This window comes from Macaca mulatta, chromosome 9, assembly GCF_049350105.2.
Source record: "Macaca mulatta isolate MMU2019108-1 chromosome 9, T2T-MMU8v2.0, whole genome shotgun sequence".
NCBI lineage: Eukaryota > Metazoa > Chordata > Mammalia > Primates > Cercopithecidae > Macaca > Macaca mulatta.
This window is the reverse complement of record NC_133414.1, coordinates 143,885,010-143,908,180: the sequence shown is the minus strand read 5'-3', so window position 1 is coordinate 143,908,180 and position 23,171 is coordinate 143,885,010. Positions and strand designations below refer to the sequence as shown.

The 23,171-nt window shown below is 48.7% G+C and overlaps 1 long non-coding RNA gene across 1 annotated transcript in view; it reads left to right on the top strand.

Annotated features, from left to right (window-relative positions):
• The first annotated feature begins 6,351 nt into the window (after nt 1-6,351).
• The window catches only part of LOC114670078 (uncharacterized), a 78,999-nt gene continuing 62,179 nt past the window's right edge, over nt 6,352-23,171 (top strand). Inside the window, exon 1 of the long non-coding RNA XR_013397871.1 lies at nt 6,352-6,521. This is a non-coding gene — a long non-coding RNA (uncharacterized LOC114670078). The remainder of the gene's footprint in view (nt 6,522-23,171) is intronic.

Genomic DNA, 23,171 nt, shown 5'->3' with positions numbered 1-23,171 from the left:
CTTTGAGCAATGAAGGTGCAGAGGTGGGACAGCAGAAAGGCCAGGATGTGTAGGGTGGGGATGTGTGTTGGAAGCAGAGTGGACGTGGCCAGTGGGAACTTAGGAGAGTCACGTCGGACAGGAAGGCCTGGCCTGATGCCACGGAACAGGTCAGCAGACTGGGTTGGCCTCTCTGCCAACTCCCATGGGGTTATCGTCTTTTCTCTTTTGATGGTTTTGGGACCTTCTCAAGTTTCATTGTGATGTGTGTCCAGGTGTGAACTTCTTTTTATTTATCTTACTTGGAATTGGTTTGGCTTCTTAGATCTACAGATTAGTCTTTTATTGGTTCTGGGATTCTTATCCCTTAACCATTTAACTATCACCTCTGCCCGTTTTCTTTCCCCTCTCCTTCTGGAACTTCAGTTAGACATTATGTTGTTCTGTGCAGGAAACGCACGAGTGTAGAAGAAAAGGCACACACAATACTTTTAGGAGAAAACAGCCTTTATCTCAAGTATATGGCAATACAGATATAATAAACAAATCATATAATCAGCAAATGACATAATAAGTGAATTGCAATGGGAAGGGGAGAAGGGAAAAGATATAGCTCTTCTGTAACGAGTTGTTTGGCATGAGGCGCAGTCACGAGGGCCCTTTGCGACTGGGCTCAAGGAACACAAAAACGTCAACTCGTTTTTGCGATTATCTATTGTTTTTTAGCTAACGTATAGGAATGGATTGAAATAGGGATTTCTCCGAAACAGCGCTGGATGAATGCCTCAAGGGGCTCATACAACCTGTTCTGGGACTTGGTGACCATTGTTTGTGTCCGTGTCCAGTTGAGTTCACATTTGATATTTAACTTTTCCTCCACGTGTGTTAGGCTTTATTCTTCATGTGTTTTAGTTTCTATTTAAATATTTGCATGTTTTTGGTTCTTTGTGTTTTGTTCTGGATCATTTCTTCACATCTGTGTTCTAGTTTATAATTCTCCCTTCAGTCGTGTTTAATTTGTTGATAAACCCATCCATCAAATTTTACATTTTAGTTATACTTTCAATTCTCAGAATTCTGTTTTTTTCCAATTAGGTTGTTGTTTTAATATTAGTCATTGCTCATATTTTGGAATTTTATTTCATTTCTTTAAACATGTTAAACATATTTCTTTTCCATTTTGTATTCCATAATTAAATTTTGAAATATTTGTATGATTGATTATTATTTCTGCTGAATCTTGTTCCTAGTAACTCATGTCTTTGTGGATTTGTGAGTTTTGACTGTAAGCTCATATTTTTTGGATGTTTATGTGCCAAATTTTTTTCTCTGAACTTTTTTTTTTTTTTTTTTTTGAGACAGAGACTCACTTTGTTGCCCAGGCTGGAGTGCAGTAGCGTGATCTTGGCTCACTGCAACCTCTGCCTCACAGGATCAAGCAATTCTCCTACCTCAGCCTCCTGAGTAGCTGAGATTATAGTCAGGTGCCACCACACCTGGCTAAAGTTTGTATTTTTAGTACAGATGGGGTTTCACCATTTTGGCTAGGCTGGTCTCGAACTCCTGACCTCAGGTGATCCACCCACCTCAGCCCCTCAAAGTGCTGGGATTACAGGTGTGAGCCACCACACCTGGCCTCTCTCAACTTTTATTTTAGATACAGGGGGTCCATGCGCAGGTCTGTTACATGGGAATATTGCAGTCAGTGAGCATAAGTACCCAATAGGTAGTTTTTACCCATTTCCCCCTCACTCGTTCCCCCATCTAGTAGTTTGCAGTGTCTGTTATTCCCATATTTATGTCCATGGGTACTCAGTGTTTAGCTCCGGCGTATAAGTAAGAACATGTGGTATTTGGTTTTCTGTCCCTGTGTTAATTCACTTAGGATTATGGCCTCCAACTCCATCCATGTTGCTGCAAAGGACATGATTTCCTTCTTTTTTCATGACTGCATAGTATTTCATGGTGTACACATACCACATTTTCTTTATTCAATCCACAGTTGTTGGGCACCTAGGTTGATTCTATGGATTTGCTATTGTGAATAACATGGTGATGAACATACAAATGTGTGTGTCTTCTTGGTATAATGATCTATTTTCCTTTGAGTATATGCCCAGCAACAGGACTGCTGGGTCCAATGGGAGCTCTGTTTTAAGTCTTTGAGAAATCTCCAAACCAATTTCCACAGTGGCTGGACTAATTTACACTCCCACCAACAGTGTATAAGGGTTTCCTTTTCTTCACAGTCTCGTCAACAACTGTTATTTTTTGACTTTTTAACAGTTGCCATTCTGGCTGATTTGAGATGGTTTCTCGTTGTGGTTCTGACTTGCATGTCTCTGATGATCAGTGATGATAAGCATTTTTCATGTTTGTTGGCTGCTTGTGTGTTTTCTTTTGAGAAGTGTCTGTTTATGTCCTTTGCCCATTTTTAAATGGGGTTATTTGTTTTTTGCTTGTTGATTTGTTTAAGTTCCCTGTATATTCTGGATATTAGACCTTTGTCAGTGCATACTTTGTCAATATTTTCCCTCATCCCGTAGGTGTCTGTTTAGTGTATTGATGCTTCATTTTGTTGTGCAGATGCTCTTTAGTAAATTAGTCCCTACTGTCAATTTTTGTTTTTGTTGCAATTGTTATTGGGGATTTAGTAAAAAGTTCTTTGCTAAGGCCAGAGTCAAGAAGGGAGACTATTTCCTAGGTTTCCTTCAAGAATTTTTATTGTTTGAAGTCTTAGAGTTAAATCTAATTCATCTTGAGCTAATTTTTGTATATGGTGAAACGTAAGGGTCCAGTTTTATTTTTCTGCATATGGCTAACCGGTTATCCCAGCACCATGTATTGAATAGGGAGTCCTTTCCTCATTGCTTCTTTTTGTCATCCTTGTCAGCCCCTTATGACTATATAGTCATAAGTGTGAGGCTTATTTCTGACTTTCTATTCTGTTCCATTGGTCCATGTGTCTGTTTTTGTACTGGTACCATGCTATTTTGGTTGCTACATCCTTAGAGTATAGTTTGAAGTTGGGTAATATGATGCCTCCAGCTTTGTTCTTTTTACTTAGGGTTGCTTTGGTTATTTGGGCTTTTTTTTTTTTTGTTCCATGTGAAGTTTAGCATAGATTTTTAAAACAATTCTGTGAAGAATGACATTGGTAGTTTGATACGAATAGCAATGAATCCATAAATTGCTTTGGACAGCATGTCCATTTTAACAATATTGATTCTTCCAGTCCATGAACATGAATTTTTTTTCCATTTACTTGTGTTGTTTCTGATTTCTTTCAGCAGTATTTTGTAGTTCTCTTTGTAGAGATCTTTCACCTCCTTGGTTAGCTGTATTCCTAGGTATCTCATTTTCTTTGTGGCCATTGTAAACAGGATTGTGTTCTTGATTTGATTCTCAACTTCGACATTATTGGTGTAGAGAAATGCTACTGATTTTTGTGCATTGATATTGTATCCTGAAATTTTACTGAGCTAGTTTATCAGGTCTAATAGCCTTTTGGTGGAGTTTAGGATTTTCTAGGTATAGAATCATATCATTAGCAAAGAGGGAGAGTTTGACTTCTTCTTTTCCTATTTCCTATTTTGATGCCTTTCATTTCTTTCTCTTGCCTGATTGCTGTGGCTAGGACTTCCTTTGCCTTTTTTTTTTTTTTGAAGCCAGAATGGAAGGTGGGTTTCTTAATCAAAATTTGGCCTTGTTTTATTTATTTATGTTGACAACTGCTTTCACATGGATTTTGGTCTTTGAGAATCCCTTACTTTCTTGCCAATCATTAATGCATTTAAAAGCTGTTTTCAGTATATTTCAGCATTTTAAATTGTTTTCAGGAGGAAATAGGGTTCCTGATTTGTTGCCTTGCTGGAAATGAACACCTGCCCATTCTCTTTAACCTGGAGTTTCTTTTCTTTCCACACAGAGAACTAATTTTTTAATTTTTATTTTGTTAAAATCAGCTTTACTGAGGCATAATTTACATAACAGAAATTCAGCTATTTGCTGTTCATTGTTTAATACATCTTGACAAATTTCTAGATTTACCTAACTACCACCACAATCAACATAAAGAATATTCTCACCACTCCCAAAAGTTATCTGTTTGCAGTCAATTCCCTCCTCCAGTTCCTGACTCCAGGCTGCTACTCTTCTGTGTATGTCACTATTGGTTTGCCTGCTATAGATTTCTGTATACTTGAGGTCATGTGGTGTGGATCCTCTTGTGTTGCACTCTTTCCCTTAGCATAATTGAAAGAGATTTATCTGTGTTGTGCTTTATCAGAAGTTTATTTCTTTTCATTCTAAACAGCATTTTATTGATATAGGTATCTATGGGGGGTTTGGCTCCCATGATTCTAGAGGCTGAGAAGTCCAACGGTAGGCTGTCTGCCTGCCTAGAGACCCTGAAATGAAGGCAGCGTGGCTCAGGCCAAGGCCAAAGGCCTCGAAACTGGGGAAGCTGGTGGTGTAATTCTCAGTGCAAGGCTGAAGGCCGGAGAACCTGAGGGGCTGCTGGTGTGCACCCTGGAGTTCAAAGGCCAGGGGGCCAGAGTTCTATGTCCAAGGACAGGAGAAGAAGAAAGTCCCAGCTCCAAGAGGGAGAGGAATTCAACTGTCCTCTGCCTTTTCTGTCCTTTCCAGGCAGCTGAGGGGGATTGAGAGAGGTGAGAGGTGCCACCACACTGAGGGCAGATCTTCCCTGCTGAGTCCATCCAGACTCACATGGGAAGCTTCTCCAGAAACAGCCTCCCAGACACGCAGATGGAACGCTTTACCAGTTCTCCAGGAGCCCCTCAATCCAGGTGCGTTGACACCCAGAGTCAAGCTTCACAAGCACCTTTGTTGAGATTAGTGGCCCGCACAGGCATGGCCTTCCCTGGAGCTTGTCCTGTTGTGTTGTCTGCGCCTGTCCTTGTGCCCACACCCTCCTGTCTGGGTGCCACAGCTTCACAGCTTGTCCCAAATCAGAGCCCGGAAGCCCTCAGCCCTCTGCTTTTCATGTTCCAGTTGCCTTGGCGAGTCCACCCTTTGCTTTCTCACATGGATTTTGGAACTGCTTATCCTTTGGGCCCCCATGGCTTCCATCTGGAGCCCTGCAGGGGCCACCAGGAGTCTCCTGGCTCTGTCTGACCTTCCCCCAACATGGGGTTTTGTTCCAAAACTTTTGTTGATTTCTGTTCATTTCACTGTATGAAAGGGAATTGTCTTTTTCCATAGACCTGCTAGGATTCGTCAATCATTAAAACGTCCTGGTTATTAAAATGAGCAAGGCATTTTATTTTTCTTCATACTTTGGTCATAATATTATGCATGTAATTGTTTTCTCCTAAATCCAATTTTGATTTCTTACAAGGGCTAATGAGAGTTATCATGCTTGTTTGCTCCAAATTGTGTTTCTGCTAAAAATGTGAATCATTAGCTCTAAGCCACAGGGGTTGACTTGGGCCACCAGGTCGAAGATGAAAGTGTCCACAGGCCACAAGGCCGCTTTGTGCTCCTGGCCACTGCCCCAGGTGGCCAGAGAGAGGCTGAAGGTGCCCTGTCCTGGCCTGCCTGACCTCATCAATCCTCTCCACCACCCCCACTGGCAACCCCGGCTCCTCTGGCTCACCAAGTGGAGGGACAGAGGGGGCAAGGTCACCAAATGAGTGACAGCCATTGAAATTAATGCAAAAACCACAATTACTTTTGCACCAACCTAATAAAATGTTCCGGTGCTTAAACTGGGAAATGCTGCAAATTCCGGATATACTTTCCCCCGTCCCCTACATTTTAGTTTTTCTCAAATTGGGGTTCAGCGAGGGTGATCAACCCTTCCGGTTTGCCCTGGAATTCCTTGGTTTTAGCACTGAAGGTCCTGCCACCCAGGAACCCCCTGGGTCTTGGGCCCATATGGGATGGTCGGTCGCCCTGGCTACAGCTTATGGCCCGTTCTGGTTAGTTTTCTGTTTTTCTTCCAACAAGCTATTATGAAACCGATGATACATTTCATAACTGGTGGAGTCTGAAAACCCGGGAACGGAGCCCAATTCCCCTGCGGGAGAGCCACATGTTCATTAAAGGCCTCCAGGAATTCTAATCTTTCCCGAGCACGGGCCACTTTCAGGGCCATCTATTAACCCCTGCAGAGCCATGCTCCGTGGGAGCCACCCTGAGAAAGGCTGCTCAGCGACAGGACGTTTGTGGAAAGAGCCCAGGGAGTGCAGGAATGCATCCCTGTCACAAAGAGCCGCGCCCTGGGCCTTGCTGCCCTCTGGAGAGAGAAGGTGCCTAGCAACAGGAATTAGCTAGTGAGGGGGAGGGAGGACTGCTGTGTAACTTAAAAGCCAACGAATCTGACCATCTAGTAACAGGAATTAGCTAGTGAGGGGGAGGGAGGACTGCTGTGTAACTTAAAAGCAAACGAATCTGACCATCTAGCTTCTGATCTCTGATGGGAGATGGCATTCATTCCTTCACTGAGCACGGACCTGTGGGGTGCCCAGCATGGGATGGTGCTCCCTGGCTCCTGTCCTCACGGGGCTTCCAGTCTACAAGTAAGCAAACACATCAAACAATTCTGAAATGTGACAGGTACTGGGATGGGCCAAGGAGGGTGCGGAAGGGGCTTTCTACTCTGTCTAGGAAGGTGGTGGGGACGTTTCTGAGCAGGGGAATTGCAGTGGAGACCTGAAGGATGACAGGCTGTCAGCCTGGACAGGGGGGTTTAGTGACGGTAGTAGACAGAGTCTGTCTGGTGGAGGGGCTTGCTGCAGCCGAGGCCCAGGACAGCAAAGAGGTCAGTGGGTGCTCTCAAAGAACTGAGAGGGGTCCATGTACCTGGAGGGGAGGGGAGGGAAGGGGACGTGGCGAGAGAAGCTTATGTGGGACCTGATCTCATTAGGGAACTGGGAAGGTAGGAAAGCCACGGCGATACTGTTTTAAAATCAATTCCCATTCCTTGCCAGTCACGACTCACGGTCGTCAGATGCTTATGGCTAAGGAAGGAGTTCAGTAATGCCTGCAACGGCAAACTCCCAGGACAGCAGACGTCCAGATGTCCTGACACCTCATGACCATGCATGCTTTTAAGATAGCTATAGTCATGCTTTGATGTACTTACGCACTAAAGTGTCAAGGATAACTTTCTTTAAATCCACAAAGTGCTACATTTTGTCCCACTGTCAATCCACCTGCACGTAGACATAACTTAGTTTAGCTTTTACATAGATAAGACCCCCATATAAAAAGAGTTTAAAACAAAGACGGCACAATCCTCCTCTTGCTTTCTGAGGACACCCTACTCTGTATCTGAGCAACTTTCAGTAAACTCTGTCTTCTCCATGAACTCTGCAACTTGCTCTGAATTCCTTCCTGCTGGAGATCCAAGAACCCTGTCTTGGGGTCTGGACTGGGACCACTTTTTTTGGCAATGATCTGAATTGTGCTTTGGAACATTGTTTGAGCTGCGTGGGCAGGGTGGGCCATGAGGGCAGAGTGGCGGTGGGAGCCAGTGTTCCGGGCTGGAGGTGATGGCCGCCTGGTCCAGTGGGATTGGAGGGACGAGAGGGGATTCCAGATGGAACTCCAGGGTAACCAAAGCAGAGTGGGGGCAAGGGTAATACCTGCATTTCTGTCCAGAGTCAGGGATTGTGGAGCCTGGGGACATAAGGAAGATGTGTGGGGAGGACAGTGGTGTAATTTCTAGTGGCGTGAAAATGCAACTCTCCACTGTGAAACTTCACAGGGGCTGAGGAATGCAAGGCGGGGTGGGGCAGGCCTTGGCGGGGGTGACAGTGTGACATTCCAGCACCGCCCATGGTTGTTCTCAGCTGCTCCTGGGTGGGACGCGGAGTGGGAGATCATGTGCTTAGCTTGCAGCTTAATGAGTTCTGTGATTTGCAAAGTGGGAGAGGCATTGAGTGAGCCAGGTTGTTGGTCTACAGCTAAATGAGGGAAGTGAATTTCAGTCCTCCCCCAGAGGCCAGCATGAGGGGGTTGCTGGGACATGGAGAGAAGGGAGGAAGGAGGGGGCAGGTGGGAGAACTGGGAAGAGATTCAGCACCTGAGAGTCCCACAGCCCCAGGGACCCCCATGTGACTTGCCATGGCTCCCACATCTGAGGCCGGCTCCTGCCGTGCTCCCAAGCCCTCTGCAGGTGGAGGAGAAGGGGCAAATACCTCATTTGCATTGGGGCAGGGGCAGCAAAGAGCTCAGGGTGAGATGCAGAGGCCAGGTCCCCAGCAAGGGAGAGCGAGCACCAGAGAGAGATGCCATGAAGACGCGGCCCTGTCCCACCAGGAACCCCGGGAGATGCTGCAGCGACCTGCGGTTTCCTCCGAAAGCCTGGAAGACCCGAGACCCTGGGGTCACCTGTTACAGACGGTGGCCTGGGCCCAAAGCCTGGAGGACCTGAGACCCGGGGGTCACCTGTTACAGACGGTGGCCTGTCGGCAGGGACATGTGTGGGTTCCATGGGCTTAGATGTTCCAGGATCAGTGCCTTGTAGGAGGACCCTGCTTCCCTGCGAATCCCAGTCCTGGGCCACCCTTTGGTGTATTTGTGAAACAAAGCGTGGTGCTGAATTGACTTTGGAGGAATGGTGGTTTCCCTGGGGCAGGACTCGGCAGAAACTTTTCCCTGACTCTGCCCTCCACGGCTGAGTTCTCGGTCTGATCGTGCATCAGATTGACCTGACACAGGGGACCCCGGCTGGAAGGGCATCTCTCCGGGTGCTGCTGGGTTGAGGGCGGTGGGGTCATCCCTGCTCAGCCTGGAGCAGGTTGGCTGACCTCTCAGATGTGTGGTTTACTTTGGAACGGAGCTCTTACCTCCCGCCCTGGGCCGGCACTGGCAGGTGCCCCATGAACCCCAACTGCAGGTGCTGCCGAGCTAGGGCCCTGGGTGGCCCAGGTGTGACTCAGGCTTGGTCTGCTGGGGAGTCCTTGCCTTTGGCACACACTCCTTTCAGTTAATTTTTCTTCCCCTCAGAGGAAAGGAGATGAAGTGCCTGTTGGTAGACTGGCCCCGACTCACTATGGCTTTGTTTGGCTTTAGCTATGACAAATGCCAAAGATGAAAGGCTTGATGAATATTATTCCAGAGGATAGTATCAAATGAACCATCATTGCTGTCAAATTATGTTTAAATATGCTCTGTTTACAAAATCAATTATGCCATACACAAAGTAAATAATGTCCCGAGTGGGCAAAGCTAAAAGTAATCACCCAATCAATTATTAAAAAAAATCTTCAAGTACGGAATCTCTAAATATGGCTCCTTGGATGCTAACAATAAGGTCTCATGTTTATAAAGCACTATACATATGTGTGTATATATATGTGTGTGTATATATACACATATATATAGTGTATGTGTATATATACACACACATATATACATATACTATATGTGCGTGTGTATATATATACACGTGTGTGTGTATATATAGTGTGTGTGTATATATATACACGTGTGTGTGTATATATAGTGTGTGTGTATGTGTGTGTGTGTATATGTATATGTATATATACACACACACTATACATGTTGTGGAGGTTGCATTGAGCCAAGATTGCACCACCACATTCCAGCCTGGGCGACAGAGGGAGACCCTGTCTCAAACCACAACAACAGCAAACAAAACAATGAAATGACAAATGCTTATCTGTCAAAGGTCTTGTATCCAGAATATACAAAGAACACCAAAACTCAGCAGTAAGAAACTATACCTGTGTGTGTGTGTGTATATATATATATAGTGTGTGTGTATATATATATACGTGTGTATGTGTGTATATATATTCCTGGGGGGTCGGGACCTGTGTGTGTGTGTGTGTGTGTATATATATTCCTGGGGGTCGGGGACCTGTGTGTGTATATATATATACACATGTGTGTGTGTATATATATTCCTGGGGGTCGGGGACCTGTGTGTGTGTATGTATATATACACGTGTGTGTGTGTACATATATAGTGTGTGTATATATATATACGTGTGTGTGTGTATATAGTGTGTGTGTGTGTATATATATACGTGTGTGTATAGTGTGTGTGTATATATATATACGTGTGTGTATATATAGTGTGTGTGTATATATATACGTGTGTGTGTGTGTGTATATAGTGTGTGTGTGTATATATATATATACGTGTGTGTATATATAGTGTATGTGTATATATATATACGTGTGTGTGTGTATATACGTGTGTGTGTATATATATATTCCTGGGGGTTGGGGAGAGGGTGTCAGGTACTGCGCTCTCTCCTTACTTCACAGGGAGGCTTTCAGAATTGCTGTTGGAATCCAAGGTGGGCTTCAGGGACTATGGCTCACATCTCTGTCTTTATGTAACTCTTCTCAGGCAATTGTCAAGATCAGATGAAAGAGGGTCTTTTTCCTTAAGCCACAAAGCATGGTGCGCTTACAGAGCTTTTCTGATATGAGGTATATCCTGCCTGCCATCCAAACTTCTGCAACACAGAGAATGTGGGAATTTTACAGCTACTGTTTATTGGGCACTACTTTGAGATTCCCACGTGCTGAGCATTTATATACAACATGTATGTGGCCATCACTGCCACACTAAGCACACAGGCTGTTCAATACAGAAAGACGTGGCCGTCACCGCCACACTAAGCGCACAGGCTGTTCAATACAGAAAGACGTGGCCGTCACCGCCACACTAAGCACACAGGCTGTTCAATACAGAAAGACGTGGCCGTCACCGCCACACTAAGCGCACAGGCTGTTCAATACAGAAAGACGTGGCCGTCACCGCCACACTAAGCGCACAGGCTGTTCAATACAGAAAGACGTGGCCGTCACCGCCACACTAAGCGCACAGGCTGTTCAATACAGAAAGACGTGGCCGTCACCGCCACACTAAGTGCACAGGCTGTTCAATACAGAAAGGAAGGTCCTGTGTGCCATGGTGAGGAGCAACTGGATACCTAGATGCAAGAAAAAGAAGACTCTCCACCCAGTCCTTGCACAAGAAACAAAAATAAATAAACAATAAATAAAAAATAAATAAACCCAAATGGATCATAGACTGAAATGTGAAACCCACAGCTGTAAAGCTTCCTGGAGAACGTACGAGATGATTTTTATAAGCTTGGGTTAGGCAAGGGATCTTAGAGGTGACGTGAAACAAAACACTCCTTGATGGGATTTTGTCAAAATTAAAAGTTTTGTTCTTCAAAATACATTTCTAAGCTGGGCATGGTGGCTCACACCTGTAATCCCAGCACTTTGGGAGGCTGAAGCGGGCAGATCACTTGAGGTCAGGAGTTCGAGACCAGCCTGACCAACATGCCAAACCCCTGTCTACTAAAATTATAAAAATCAGCCAGACTTGTTGGCGGGCGCCTGTAGTTCCAGCTACTCTGGAGGCTGAGGCAGGAGAATCGCTGAACCTGGGAGGTGGAGGTTGCAGTGAGCTGAGATTGAGCCATTGCACTCCAGCCTGGGCAACAGAGGGAGACCCTGTCTCAACACAACAACAGCAAACAAAACAATGAAATGACAAGTGCTTATCTGTCTAAGGACTTCTGTCCAGAATATACAAAGAACACCAAAACTCGACAGTAAGAAAACAAAAGCCCCATTTTAAAACTGGGCGAGAAATTTGGACAGACCCTTCACTAAAGCGAATGTGCAGATGGTAAATAAGCACATTAAAAAAATGCTGTGCGTCATTAGTCATCAGGAAAATGCAAATAACAGCTGCATGAAAACATCACGTCACACCTACTGAAAAGGCTAAAAAGGATATAAAACAACACCCACAGACAATGCGGCCCACCCCAGGCCGGCACTGGCAGGTGCCTCATGAACCCCAACTGCAGGTGCTGCTGAGCTGGGCCCTGGGTGGCCCAGGTGTGACTGTCGGAACCTGGCTATCGAAACTCTCACATCACTGGTAGGAATGTAATATGGTTTGGCAGCCAAGGCGGAAAAGCAGTGTGGGGGTTTCTCACACAGTTAAACACACTCTTGCCCAATGATCCAGCAATGGTTCTACTGGGCGTTCACCCAAGGGAAATGAAAACTCACGTTCACACAAAGACCTCCCTGCGAATGTTTCTAGTAACTTTATTGATAACTGCCTCAACGTGGAGACCATCCAGATATCCACCAACTGGCGAATGGATAAAGAAACTGGGATACCTTCCTGCAACGGGAAATGTTCAAGGAAAAATTGCAGGAATAATCCCCACGGGCCTTATTCTAAGGGCAAAGAGCTGGGCTCAGAAGGCTGAGTGCTGCATGATTCTGTTTCCATCACATTCTAGAAAAGGCAGCACTCCAGGTAGGGGAACAGATGAGTGGCTTCCAGGGGCTGCAATGGGGGGCACAGGAGTGGAATTTTGGGGATCATGGGCCTGGTCTCTTGATTGTGTTGTTGGTTACATGACTTTATGCACTTGCCCAAAATTATAGAGCCACATGCCACTTAGTATGTTTTACTGTAGTTTCAAACAAACAAGCAAACAAACAACAGATGAACAGACAACAAACCAAAAGCCTCCAGCTAGGCAGTGTGGATTCTGCTCCCATCTCCGTCGAGTCTCCGTGGCCCTCTCAGGCCCTGAGTCAGTGGGTTTGCCCTTGGAGTGCTGGGGTCTTCCTTACATTTGGGGTGAAGCAGAGTGGCCGGGGGGCGGTGTGGTGGGGGAAGCAGGCAGCATCTCAGAGCCACTTGTCCGGCATCCTTCGGCCTCCGGCGGCCTCTGGTTTGCCCAGGACCATGGCACGAAGCACGTCTGTTCCTGCCTTTCGTGCACATGCTATTTGCAGGTCAGTCTCCCCCACAGGACTGGGGGCAGCTCTCCTCTCAGCAGGAGTCTCTGTCACCTGGAACCCCAGTGCCTCATGCAATCCGGGCAGTGTGGGGAATGAATGGTCTAGGACTTTTCTCCTGTACGACACTTTCCTTTTAGTTTTCTCACATTTCCAGGGACACTGTGAGGTAGACGCAGCCTATGCTTTAATTCCAGTCCCAGGAACAGGTGTCCCCTCGTGCTGGACACCTCATGCTGGAGGCTGGTGGGTGTTGGCATTCAGACCAACCGGCCATGATCATTTCGCATCATGCGACAGGGGCTGGAGCTGCCACCCGACTCACAGACAATGGCCTCGCGGGAGGGTGTTGCTGCCTCTGTCGTAGGCCCATCCTCACTGCAGTCTGGATGGTTTGATGTTCATTCGTCTGCAACGGTCTCAGAAAGAGAAAGGAGTGACTCCCTGGATGCTGGGGGGCACAAAGCTGAAGTGAGTAGTAAATAAAAGTGACTTTTGTAAGTGAAATTTATGCTGATGGTTTTTTTTTTTTGAGACCTGTCGCCTAGGCCAGAGTGCAGTGGTTGGATCTCAGCTCACTGCAAGCTCCGCCTCCTGGGTTTACGCCATTCTCCTGCCTCAGCCTCCCGAGTAGCTGGGACTACAGGTGCCCGCCACCTCGCCCGGCTAGTTTTTTGCATTTTTTTTTAGTAGAGACGGGGTTTCACCGTGTTAACCAGGATGGTCTCGATCTCCTGACCTCATGATCCGCCCGTCTTGGCCTCCCAAAGTGCTGGGATTACAGGCTTGAGCCACCGCGCCCGGCCATGCTGATGGTTTTTAATCACCCAATGTGGCAGCCTAGGATAACTCTGTTCCCAGGGATTTTGCCTGCACCATGGCGACCTTTCCCAGGTATCACTTGGCCTGCATTTTAATTGCTTTAAAAAGATCAAATCAATATTGTATACATGAAATGTGGCCATTCCCAAATCATACATCATTCAGACTTTTCCAAAGGTAAGGCCTTACATCTTTGGGATGGAGTCGAGTTGCTTGTTCTGCTTGTTGAAATCCATGGGGTGGGGCCGTCAGGGCACTGGTGATGGTAGGTTGGCAGTGTGAGCCAGGAGGGGCAGCGTGCCACCACTGGACCACTGTCCTGGTGGGCAGGTCCTAAGGGGCGTCGCTGAGAACAGCCTGGGGGCCGGGAAAGCACACGTTCTCACATGCACCTGCAGAGAGAGTCCTCCTGCTCGGGAGTTACCCGTGTGGGCCTCCTCCAGCCAGAGGGAGAGGCCCAGGGACTGCCTGTTCGCTGGCAGAGAAGGGGTTGACAGAGTGTGCATCGTGTCTCTACCCACATCTCACGTTGAAATGTCATCCCCAGTGTTGGAGGTGAGGCCTGGTGGGAGATGTTTGGGTCACGGGGGTGGTTCCCTCAGGCCTCGGTGCTGTTTTTACAACAGTGAGTGAGTTCTGAGAGGTGGTGGTTTAAAGTGTGCAGCACCTCCCCCTTCTCTCTCTTGCTCCCGTTCTGGCCACGTGATGCGCCTGTTTCCCCTTCACCTTCACCAGCACCGAAATCTTCCTGCAGCCTTCCCAGAAGCCAGGCAGATGCCAGCTTCCTGCACAGCCTGCAGAACGTGAGCCAATTAAACCTCTCTTCTTTATAAATTACCCAGTCTCAGGTATTCTTTACCGCAATTTGGGAACAGCCTAACAGGGGTTGTGGCTCAGATATGATAAACAAACTCACCTGTCCAAACCCAAGGAATGGACTCAGAGACCCAGAGAACAGCGAAAGTGAGACTTTTAAAGATGGTTTTGCAAGATCGGGTGTCTGGTGGGCAGGCACACCCAGCAGGGTTACAACAAGCCGTTTAACCCATTTAACTGCGCAGGTCCTGCCCCAGTTCCTTATAGGCTGAGTACTGTGGGGTCACAGTCTTTCCGGACTTTGCCTATTGGTTGTTGGGTAGGGGGTGTAAGGTGCAGGTCCCTCCCTCAGATCCTCATAGGCTGAGTACTATGGGGGGTGGGTCACAACCTTCCTGGACTTTGCCTATTGGTTGTTGGGTAGGGGCTGTAGAGTGCAGGTCCCTCCCCTGGTTCCTCATAGGCTGAGTACTATGGGGGGGGGGCACAACCTTCCCGGACTTCACCTATTGGTTGTTGGGTAGGGGCTGCAGGGTGCAGGTTCCTCCCCTGGTTCCTCATAGGCTGAGTACTGTGGGGGGGGGTCACAGTCTTCCCGGACTTCACCTATTGGTTGTTGGGTAGGGGGTGTAGGGTGCAGGTCCCCCCCCCACTTCCTCATAGGCTGAGTACTGTGGGGGTCACAGCCTTCCTGGACGTTGCCTATTGGTTGTTGGGTAGGGGCTGCAGGGTGCAGGTTCCTCTCCTGGTTCCTCACAGACTGAGTACTGTGGGGGTCACAGTCTTCCTGGACGTTGTCTATTGGTTGTTGGGTAGGGGGTGCAGGGTGCAGGTCCCGCCCCCGCTTCCTCATAGGCTGAGTACTGTGGGGGTCACAGCCTTCCTGGATGTTGCCTATTGGTTGTTGGGTAGGGGCTGTAGGGTGCAGGTTCCTCCCCTGGTTCCTCACAGACTGAGTACTGTGGGGGCGGGTCACAGCCTTCCTGGATGTTGCCTATTGGTTGTTGGGTAGGGGGTGTAGGGTGCAGGTCCCACCCCCACTTCCTCATAGGCTGAGTACTGTGGGGGGTGGTCACAGCCTTCCTGGACGTCACCTATTGGTTGTTGGGCAGGGGCTGTAGGTGTTTTCTTTGGGGTTGTCCTGCTGCGTTTTGTTGCGGCCCACAATGCATTGCAATCCCAGTCAGCTCAGGGGCTCTTCCAGTATTTGACTTATGACCTAAGTAGCTGGGCAGGCTGATAAGAACAGACAAAACGAGATATTTTTAGGCCAGTAAACTTTCATCTTAGACTAAACCTCTTTGGTTCGGGTGAGGGCAACTAAGAGGGGGTGCCAGGAAGCAGGCGTTGGCTATCCAAGCAGGGGCCTAGTGCATCCTGTTTCTTCTGTAGTTTGCTGACCTAAGCCGATTCAAGGCCCTTTGTCCTGGAAATGGACCACTGTATACATTATTTCCTTCATCAGAAACAGGAAGCCTGCACGGGGCCTCTGCGCGGCTCTCGCACGCATCCGTTCATTTCCTCCTTCTTTGCCTCAGCACGTGTTCACCGAGGGCCCACTGTGAATGCAAGTGTGCGGTGCCCATCCCTCACCTCCCGCCTCGCATCCACGCTGGGGCGCCCTGCCCTGCCGCTGCTGCTGGGGAACGGGCTCCGCGTTTTGGCCGTGGTGGCCCTGCCTGCAGGCTCTGTCACTCGGGTGCAGCAGGGAGACCGGGCCACAGTGGGGGTGGGGACGGGGGTGACCCCTTCCTTCTGCCTGTTGCATCGGCATCACCCAGAGGTGGCTCCTCTCTGGCAGTGACTGGGACCCCATTTCTCCTGTACCTTTGGAGCCACCGACCAGCATAGTCCTGCCAAGACCCTCCCCTGCGGCCTGAATCTTACTCCTCGGGGATGCCTCTCTGAGCTCCTGGGTTCTGGGAACCCCAACTTCTCTCCTTTGTTTTCCGGTTGCTGGGGTAGAAGCTGCTTCCTGCAGTGTGTCTGTGCCTTCAGCCCTCTGACACCGCTGAACCAATCCCCGGTGTTACATTCGCTCTGTTAGAATAGCTGGGGTGCCTTCTGCTCTCTGGACTGGACCCTGATACCCACGGTTTTAGGGACGCAACACTGAAGTCAGAGGGTAACAACACCATGGTGTGATAGGAGGAAAGACTTGGAGGTTCCAGGAAGGTGTGTGGGGAGGGGCCGGGAAGATCAAGGTCATCCCAGGCTGCCTGGGAATGGTTGACCAAGGCAGGGGCCACCAAGAGAAGAGCACGACAGGGAGAGGGTGGCTTCCGGGGGCTGAGTGCCTCTAACACCCGGCGGAAATTCTGCCGAGGGTCCTGGGTCTGGGACTCAGGAGGGGGGAGTCATTTGCATTTGGGCTAACCGGAGCCCTGGGAGTTGGGTCAGAAAGCAGCTGTGGGTGGAATCTTTCATGGGCTGAAAAGGGTCCCTCCAAATGTATAGGTGGAACACCTACTCCCAGCACCCGAGTGTGATTGCGTTTGGAAGCAGGATCTTTAAAATGGCGGTGAAGGTTAAATGTCAGTAGACAGGGCCCTAATCTTGTAGGACTGTATCCCTGTAAGAAGAGGAGATGAGGTCCCAGGTATGCACAAAGAAAAGACGCTGTAAGGACACAGGGAGGAGATGAGGTCTATAGGCCCAGGACAGGGGCCCCAGGAGGAGCCAGTCCTGCCCACATCTTCATCTTGGACCTCCGGCCTCCAGAGCTGTGAGGACATAAAGTCCTGTTGTTTAAGCCGCCCCGTCTGTGGTGCTGTCATGGCAGCCGGAGCCAGTGTTCAGGATCCTAGGAAGGAGCGAGGAAGAGTCCACCCAGGAGTGTGGCCCGAGTGCCTGGGAGGGGAGGAAGCAGGAGTCCGAGGCCTCCTGGGGTCGCCGATGCACATGGCAGGTCTGAGAAGAGGAGGACAGGGAGGGACCACGCTGTGGAGCTGGGGGTGAGGGCGGTGAGGAAGAGGGGCTCAGTGGGGACCCCCACTCGGGAGCCCTGGCTGTGCCACCCTCGAGAGGTGAGACCTGGCAGGTCTGGGAAGAGGAGGACAGGGAGGGACCTTGTTGTGGAGCTGGGGGTGAGGGCAGTGAGGAAGAGGGGGGCTCAGTGGGGACCCCCACTCGTGTCTCTGCCTTCAGCCCTCTGACACTGTTGAACCAATCCCCTGTGTTACATTCGCTCTGTTAGAATAGCTGGGGTGCCTTCTGCTCTCTGGACTGGGCCCTGAGACCCACGGTTTTAGGGATGCAACACTGAAGTCAGAGGGTAACAACACCATGGAGTGATAGGAGGAGAGACGTGGAGGCTCCAGGAAGGTGTGTGGGGAGGGTGGCACAGCCACCCTCCAGAGGTGAGACCTGGCAGGTGGAGGTAAGTGAGGGCTTCCCTGCTTTCAGAATATTCTTTTAAAAGTATCTAAATCTTTTAAAAATGGAATGTATGATGTGTACACGCAGTAACACACACCTGAACAGCATCAGAAGGCACGTGGTGAAAAGTGGAGACCGTACCTCATTCACATTCACGTGTCTGCCCTGGCCCCACTTCCTGCCTGAAACTCCAGACACATGTAAATATTTTTCTGTGTGTGTGCGTATCGTTTTAGCTCAGATGGGTAAATGGTAGTGTATTATTTATGTTGTTCTGCTCTTTGGTCTTTTAACTTACGAAATATTTAAAGTATATAAACATAGAGAATAATGTACCAAACACCTACATGCCCCCGGCTGGGCGTCAGAAGTGGAGCCTGACCAGCGCCCCTGAAGTCCGCACAAAGCCCGTCCTCCCCGCAGAGGAGCCCAGATTCTGAATTGGGCCCCCGTTATTCCCATGCACAGGTACAAACACTGTAAATAATGTGTGTGTATTCATAAACAGCCTGGAGATTTGTTTAGCATTTTCCTGAAGTTTATATGCCCATCATCCTACAACTGGCTTCTTTTGCTCAGTGTCCACTCTGTTTCTGAGACCCACGCGTGCTGTCTGTGTCTCTCCGTGCCGGTGTTGCTCCTGAGACCCATCTGTGGCTCTGCCTCACTGAATTCACTGGCTGTGTAGTGTTCCAGGGCAGGAAATGCACTGCTCGTGGTCCACGTCTCCTGTTGTAGACTCAGGTTGGTTATTTTTCACCCACTGCAAATTCTGCCTCCAGGATGTTGGGATGCCTGTGATCCCAGCTTCCATGAACAATTCACTTTTGCCAGAAGTTGCAACATTTCTTATGGGAATCTCTGCAGAATGATTCTCACCTACACACAGACACGTGGTCTCATGGTGTTGTTTGTAAAGACAGCTGCTCTGGGCAGGAAGAGTTGAGATTTGTCCATGAGAAAGTGAATTCTGGTCTTTGTGGCTGGTGAGGCTCGGTGTCCTTTGAGGGACTCCAGGATGGGTCGGGAAAGAAGTGTGCCCGGTGGATGCGGGGCCGTTAGACCTGTGGCGGGAACAGGGGGCCAGGTGGCCTGAAGCCCAGGCCCTCTCCCAAGAAGGGCTGACGTTGGAGAGACCCCGTGGGCTGGAGGAGGCCACGTGGGACCTGGGGAGGCATGAGGGCGTCTGCAGCTGTGAGCGGGAACGGAGCAGGATCGACCCCATGACAGCTGTGTTGGACATGGGACATTCTCTTCTCTAATCTTTTACTGTGAGTTGCTCTTTCTAAAAAAAGCTTTATGTTTTGTTGGCAAAATGTAAAAGTTAGGAGTCTAGTTGCTTTTTAAACATTTTATACTTGAAATTGACAGACAGCAAAATTGGACTTTTCTTTTTGGTGGATATGTCTTTGAATTTTGGCACCTGTGTAGATTCAGGATACAGCACAAACCTCCCTTCTTCAAAAAGCCTCAAAAAACCCAACTTACCCTGTACTGAGCCTGTACAGTCGCACTCTCCCTAGATCAAAAAACCCAACTTACCCCATACTGAGCCTGGGCACTGTACTAATCCCACGCAGTATACCGAGCCCACGCAGTGTACCGAGCCTGTGCAGTGTACTGAGCCTGCACGCTGTACTGAGCCTGCACGGTGTACTGAGCCTGCACGCTGTACTGAGCCTGCGTGGTGTACTGAGCCTGCACACTGTACTGAGCCTGCATGCTGTACTGAGCCTGTGCGCTGTATGGAGCCTGCGTGCTGTACCGAGCCTGCACAGTGTACCGAGCCTGCACAGTGTACTGAGCCTGAACACTGTACTGAGCCTGCGCGGTATACTGAGCCTGCGCGCTGTATGGAGCCTGCGTGCTGTACCGAGCCTGCACAGTGTACTGAGCCTGAACACTGTACTGAGCCTGCGCGGTATACTGAGCCTGCGCGCTGTATGGAGCCTGCGTGCTGTACTGAGCCTGCACAGTGTACCGAGCCTGCACGCTGTACCGAGCCTGCACAGTGTACTGAGCCTGCGCGCTGTACTGAGCCTGTGCAGTGTATTGAGCCTGCGCGCTGTATGGAGCCTGCGTGCTGTACTGAGCCTGCACAGTGTACTGAGCCTGCACACTGTACTGAGCCTGCGCAGTATACTGAGCCGGCGCGCTGTATGGAGCCTGCGTGCTGTACTGAGCCTGCACAGTGTACCGAGCCTGCACGCTGTACCGAGCCTGCACAGTGTACTGAGCCTGCGCGCTGTACTGAGCCTGTGCAGTGTATTGAGCCTGCGCACCGTACCGAGCCTGCACAGTGTACCGAGCCTGCACACCGTACTGAGCCTGTGCAGTGTACTGAGCCTGCATGCTGTACTGAGCCTGCGTGGTGTACTGAGCCTGCACAGTGTACCGAGCCTGCACGCCGTACTGAGCCTGCGCAGTGTACTGAGCCTGCGCGCTGTACTGAGCCTGCCCAGTGTATTGAGCCTGTGCAGTGTATTGAGCCTGCGTGCCATACCGAGCCTGCACAGTGTACCGAGCCTGCACACCGTACTGAGCCTGCACAGTGTACTGAGCCTGCGCGGTGTACTGAGCCTGCACGCCGTACTGAGCCTGCGCAGTGTACTGAGCCTGCGCGGTGTACTGAGCCTGCACGGTGTACTGAGCCTGCATGCCGTACTGAGCCTGCGCGGTGTACTGGGCCTGCCTGCCGTACTGAGCCTGTGCGCTGTACTGAGCCTGCACAGTGTACTGAGCCTGCGCACTGTACTGAGCCTCCACGCCGTACTGAGCCTGCGCAGTGTACTGAGCCTGCGCACCATACTGAGCCTGCGCAGTGTACTGAGCCTGCCTGCCGTACTGAGCCTGCGCGCTGTCCTGAGCCTGCATGTTGTACTGAGCCTGCACGCTGTACTGAACCTGTGCAGTGACACTTTTCTTGGACACCACCAAGGTGTTTTCCACACCACAACCCAGACTTTTTGAGAATGTCACGTAAATGACGCCCTGCAGGGTCTCACTCCATGGGCCAGCTTCCAGGTGTATCTGAGGTGATGCGTGTGTCCACACAGGTTCCCCTTGATTGCCAGTGGTGTACTCATGCAGAGGCACCTCAGTTTGTCCATCCATTTACCTGGGGAGGACCTCTTCAAGGAGAACTACAAACCACTGCTCAACAAAATAAAAGAGGACACAAACAATTGGAAGAATATTCCATGGTCATGCATAGGAAGAATCAATATTGTGAAAATGGACATACTGCCCAAAGTAATTTATAGATTCAATACCATCCCCATCGAGTTATGAATGACTTTCTTCACAGAATTGGAAAAAACTACTTTAAAGTTCATATGGAACCAAAAAAGAGCCCGCATTGCCAAGACAATCCTAAGCCAAAAGAACAAAGCTGGAGGCATCACACTACCTGACTTCAAACTATGCTACAAGGCTACAGTAACCAAAACAGCATGGTACTGGTACAAAAACAGATATATAGACCAATGGAACAGAACAGAGGCCTCAGAAATAACACCACATATCTACAACCATCTGATCTTTGACAAACCTGACAAAAACAATAAATGGGGAAAGGATTGCCCATTTAATAAATGGTGCTGGGAAAACTGGCTAGCCATATGTAGAAAGCTGAAACTGGATCTCTTTCTTACACCTTATACAAAAATTAATTCAAGATGGATTAAAGACTTAAATGTTAGACCTAAAACCATAAAAACCCTAGAAGAAAACGTAGGCAATACCATTCAGGACATAGGCATGGGCAAGGACTTCATGACTAAAACACCAAAAGCAACGGCAACAAAGCCAAAATTGACAAATGGGATCTAATTAAACTAAAGAGCTCCTGCACAGCAAAATAAACTACTGTCAGAGTGAACAGGCAACCTACAGAATGGGAGAAAATTTTTGCAATCTACCCATCTGACAAAGGGCTAATATCCAGAATCTACAAAGAACTCAAACAAATTTGCAAGGAAAAAACAAACAATCCCATCAAAAAGTGGGCAAAGAATTTGAACAGACAGTTCTCAAAAGAAGGCATATGTGCAGTCAACAGACACATGAAAAAATGCTCATCATCACTGGTCATCAGAGAAATGCAGATCAAAACCACAATGAAATACCATCTCATGCCAGTTAGACTGGCAATCAGTAAAAAGTCAGGAAACAACTGATGCTGGAGAGGATGTGGAGAAACAGGAATGCTTTTACACTGTTGGTGAGAGTGTAAACTAGTTCAACCATTGTGGAAGACAGTGTGGCAATTCCTCAAGGATCTAGAACTAGAAATACCATTTGACTCAGCAATCACATTACTGGGTATATACCCAAAGGATTATAAATCATGCTACTATAAAGACACATGTACGCATATGTTTATTGTGGCACTGTTCACAATAGCAAAGACTTGGAACCAACCCAAATGTCCATCAATGATAGACTGGATTGAGAAAATGTGGCACATATACACCATGGAATACTATGAAGCCATAAAAAAAGATGAATTCATGTCCTTTGCAGGGACATGGATGAAGCTGGAAACCATCATTCTGAGCAAACTATTGCAAAGACAGAAAACCAAACACCGCATGTTCTCACTCATAGGTGGGAATTGAACAATGAGAACACTTGGACACAGGGTGGGGAACATCATACACTGGTGCCTATTGAGGTGTGGGGGCCTGGGGGAGCAATAGCATTAGGAGAAATACCTAATGTAAATGATGAGTTGATGGGTGCAGCAAACCAACATGGCACATGTATATCTATGTATCAAACCTGAATGTTGTGCACACGTACCCTAGAACTTAAAGTAAAATTAAAAAAAAAAATATGCCCCTGACTTCATCACTTCACCTCCACGTGCACGTCCCTACTCCTGTCCTGGTTACAGCTTAAATGCTAACACATATTCCTGGAGTAGGCAGAATTCAGCTACTGCTGTGGGAAATGCTTTTGTAGGTTATGCAGAAATGGAACGGAGGGACGTTTATTTGTTAGTAAGCGTAACTTGTGCCTGCAGAAGAAAAACAAGATGTGGGAAGAAGCCTGAGTCTTGGGGAGTCTGTCTCCTCCTGCTACAGCTGAGGAAACCCACGGGCCTGGGAGCTCACGTGTCTGGCACGTGAATGGAGGGGAGAGGATGCCCTTCCCTCCCGTTCCGACGGAGGAGCAAGGGCAGGAGGGGGCGGTGCACATAGAGCATTGGGTCCTGGTCCTTAGAGCTATGCTTCATAGAACATCGTGGATACCCAGTGAATAGAAAAAGGCAGCCACACCCGTGCATGCTTCAAGCTGGGCTGCCATGCTGGAAGGGCAACGAGATGTCTCCGGAACTTGCCCTGGAGGCCCAGCACAGGCTGGGGCCGGGAGCCCTGTCT